Genomic DNA, 3601 nt, shown 5'->3' on the forward strand with positions numbered 1-3601 from the left:
CCCTGCTCGCGGAGGGGCATCTTTCTTGTAAGGAAGCAGCAGTGTAAAAGCGTGCAGCGGTGTAAAAGCTTACAGCACCTGGTATTCCCAGGCGGTCTCCCATCCAAGTACTAACCAGGCCCGCCCCTGCTTGGCTTCCGAGATCAGACGAGATCGGGCATGCTCAGGGTGGTATGGCCGTAAGCCGGGGGGTTGGGGACACAGACTGCTTTTATGGACTGGGCAGGGCCCCCTGCGCGTGGCGGGGCTCAAAAGTCAGCCTTTCGGACACACTGCACTTCAGCCTTTATCTCCACCACATGCTACACTCTAGTCCAGTATCGGGAAGCGCCACCGAGATGGGCAAGCGGCTGTTGGTGCCGGCATGTCCAGTTGTTGCTGAATCTATAGGAAACGCCAGCCAGCGCCAGTAAAGGTCGAAAGTGTTTCCTCTCCAATGTAATGTGCTGGAGGTTGAAGGAACATAGCACAGCATTAACGAAAGCAACCGAGTCAAGGCATTGGCCTCCTGGGATTATTCATTTCAGCACCATCAGCCAAAGATGTTCACAAGAGCCACCCTCGGTGTTTACAGTACACCCTCATACTTACCTGGCAGGAGATACCATGATCAAGAAGGCGTTCACCCAGCGCAGGCTCAGCCATTGCACCGCTGTGTTGACCCCCGCAAATTCCCCCAACGCGTAGGGAGTCTTGACTGCATAATTTTGCTAGTGGGTGCTGGGCGTCCGCCTCCGATGATGTCGCTAGGGGCAAAGGTCAGTCAGCCCGGTTCAACGCTAGTGCCCATCCTCCAAACTTCACGCCTTATGAGCAACATCCCAGGCTTTCCAAGGTGCGGGGAACGTGATGGTTGTGGGTGTTGTCTTTCAGCTCAAAGCAAATGTCACGCTCCCTTTCCCAACTCTTTGTAGAAGAACTCGATTGTTGGAGATGGATCCATGGCCATCATGCCAAGGGTTAATACTTTGGCGCTTGCTCTGTTCACTCCGTGCAGTGACCTGATGTTGAAGTGATGCCAGGAGCAACTCACCATTTCAGAAGCCCGGATGAGGTGGGAAATGGCCCGGCAGTTTGTACTGCTCAGTGTGACACGGAGCTGCTTTGCTCATGCACTCACGTCTACCACTAAATGTTGGAGGTGTGCCAGTGAGCGAGGAATGTGCCACAGCCTCAGCGACTGATAGAAAACTGCAGCGCACAACCGAGGCCGTAAGCCGAGGGGCTGGCGACAGAGAGTGCCTTTATGGACTAGGCAAGGCCCCTGCTCGTGGAGGGGCATGTTTCTTGTAAGGAAGCAGCAGTGTAAAAGCGTGCAGCGGTGTAAAAGCTTACAGCACCTGGTATTCCCAGGCGGTCTCCCATCCAAGTACTAACCAGGCCCGACCCTGCTTGGCTTCCGAGATCAGACGAGATCGGGCGTGCTCAGGGTGGTATGGCCGTAAGCCGGGGGGTTGGGGACACAGACTGCTTTTATGGACTGGGCAAGGCCCCCTGCGCGTGGCGGGGCTCAAAAGTCAGCCTTTCGGACACACTGCACTTCAGCCTTTATCTCCACCACATGCTACACTCTAGTCCAGTATCGGGAAGCGACACCGAGATGGGCAAGCGGCTGTTGGTGCCGTCATGTCCAGTTGTTGCTGAATCTATAGGAAACGACAGCCAGGTATGCCAGTAAAAAAGGTCGAGTGTTTCCTCTCCAATGTGTGCTGGAGGTTGAAGTTGAACATAGCACAGCATTAACGAGCAACTGAGTCAAGGCATTGGCCTCTGGGATTATTCATTTCCAGCACCATCAGCCAAAGAGCTGTGTCTGGCAAGAGCCACCCGGTGTTTGGCGAGTACACCTCATACTTACCTGGCAGGGGAGATACCATGATCAAGAAGGCGGTTCACCCAGGGCGAGGCTCAGCCATTGCACTCCGGCTGTGTTGACCCCTGCAAATTCCCCAAACGGGGGAGTCTTGACTGCATAATTTTTGCTAGTGGGGTGCTGCGTCCGCGCTTTCCCCCGATGATGTCGTTGTAAGCAAAGGTCAGCCGCCCGAAGTTCAACGTTGTGTGCCCATCTCCAAACTTCTCACGTCCTTGCGGAGCAACATCCCCAGTCTTTCCAAGTTGCTGGGAACGTGATGGTTGTGGGTGTTGTCTTTCAGCTCAAAGCAAATGTCACGCTCCCTTTCCCAACTCTTTGTAGAAGAACTCGATTGTTGGAGATGGATCCATGGCCATCATGCCAAGGGTTAATACTTTGGCGCTTGCTCTGTTCACTCCGTGCAGTGACCTGATGTTGAAGTGATGCCAGGAGCAACTCACCATTTCAGAAGCCCGGATGAGGTGGGAAATGGCCCGGCAGTTTGTACTGCTCAGTGTGACACGGAGCTGCTTTGCTCATGCACTCACGTCTACCACTAAATGTTGGAGGTGTGCCAGTGAGCGAGGAATGTGCCACAGCCTCAGCGACTGATAGAAAACTGCAGCGCACAACCGACAGTAGGAAAGCGCTTCCAAACATGCAGTCAAATCTGGGCGGTTTATTGGCCGACTAAGCAAAAACGTTGAAGGAAGGCCGTCCCAAGGTGGCCGGCCGGCCGGCCGACCGAGACTGTGGTGACTCCGGCGGATAGACTCCTCGGCTGCTCTCCAGGACAGGGGCTACGTTGACTCTGGTTTCTCTTCAAAATGCACAAGTCTTTCGCCTTTTACTAAAGACTTCCGTGGAGAGGGACGTTCAAGAGTTTAAGTTATTTTTGGTGGGCTTTGCTGTAAGGCTGCGCCCTTTGAGTGTGTCAAATGTCAAGCAGCTGTCTGTCAAGGCTCAGAGGTGCACTTAGGTCAACCTTGGGGCGGAGGTGATCAGCAGCAGCAGCCTTTGTTATGCGCCCTTAAAAACATGGCACCACAACAACTGACTTGTGTGCCAAGATCTTGGGTTGGCCCCAGACACCTGTGGGCCATCGCTTCTCGGCCTTTTGGCTAAGATCAAGTGTAGTATCTGTTCTTATCAGTTTAATATCTGATATGTCCTCTATATGGGGATTAAATATTAAATGCATTTTTGAGCAGTGGGAGGTGAAAACTGGGGCTTGCTCTCTTCACTCCTTGCATTGACCTGGTATTGCAGTGCCACCAGGAACGGTGCACCATTCTCTTTTTTCTGTGAAAAGCAAAGCGAAGCTGAAACCAGAAAGACATCAACCCGTGCCTGTGCGTCAATTTAATTGCGAGCCCATGTTTCTTGTAAGGAAGCAGCAGCAGCAGCGTAAAAGCTTACAGCACCTGGTATTCCCAGGCGGTCTCCCATCCAAGTACTAACCCGGCCCGACCCTGCTTAGCTTCCGAGATCAGACGAGATCGGGCGTGCTCAGGGTGGTATGGCCGTAAGCCGAGGGGCTGGCGACAGAGAGTGCCTTTATGGACTAGGCAAGGCCCCTGCTCGTGGAGGGGCATGTTTCTTGTAAGGAAGCAGCAGTGTAAAAGCGTGCAGCGGTGTAAAAGCTTACAGCACCTGGTATTCCCAGGCGGTCTCCCATCCAAGTACTAACCAGGCCCGACCCTGCTTGGCTTCCGAGATCAGACGAGATCGGGCGTGCTTTTTTTT

At 53.6% G+C, this 3601-nt stretch overlaps 6 non-coding genes and 1 pseudogene across 6 annotated transcripts; 4 read left to right on the plus strand and 3 right to left on the minus strand.

The window, feature by feature from the left end:
- Positions 1–66: 66 nt before the first annotated feature.
- LOC122762278 lies at positions 67–185 on the minus strand. The gene has a single exon (XR_006358688.1). It is a non-coding gene; the product is annotated as a 5S ribosomal RNA (ribosomal RNA).
- Positions 186–583: 398 nt separating this feature from the next.
- On the plus strand, positions 584–738 carry LOC122762274 (annotated as a pseudogene).
- A 590-nt stretch (positions 739–1328) lies between these two features.
- LOC122762277 lies at positions 1329–1447 on the minus strand. The gene has a single exon (XR_006358687.1). It is a non-coding gene; the product is annotated as a 5S ribosomal RNA (ribosomal RNA).
- Positions 1448–1850: 403 nt separating this feature from the next.
- Positions 1851–2014, plus strand: LOC122762279. Its single transcript, XR_006358689.1, has one exon. It is a non-coding gene; the product is annotated as a U1 spliceosomal RNA (small nuclear RNA).
- A 647-nt stretch (positions 2015–2661) lies between these two features.
- Positions 2662–2774, plus strand: LOC122762276. The gene has a single exon (XR_006358686.1). It is a non-coding gene; the product is annotated as a U5 spliceosomal RNA (small nuclear RNA).
- Positions 2775–2956: 182 nt separating this feature from the next.
- LOC122762275 lies at positions 2957–3149 on the plus strand. Its single transcript, XR_006358685.1, has one exon. It is a non-coding gene; the product is annotated as a U2 spliceosomal RNA (small nuclear RNA).
- A 118-nt stretch (positions 3150–3267) lies between these two features.
- On the minus strand, positions 3268–3386 carry LOC122762273. The gene has a single exon (XR_006358684.1). It is a non-coding gene; the product is annotated as a 5S ribosomal RNA (ribosomal RNA).
- Between the last annotated feature and the right edge of the window lie 215 nt (positions 3387–3601).

The sequence above is a fragment of the Solea senegalensis genome, unplaced genomic scaffold (genome assembly GCF_019176455.1).
Source record: "Solea senegalensis isolate Sse05_10M unplaced genomic scaffold, IFAPA_SoseM_1 scf7180000015442, whole genome shotgun sequence".
NCBI classification, from domain to species: domain Eukaryota; kingdom Metazoa; phylum Chordata; class Actinopteri; order Pleuronectiformes; family Soleidae; genus Solea; species Solea senegalensis.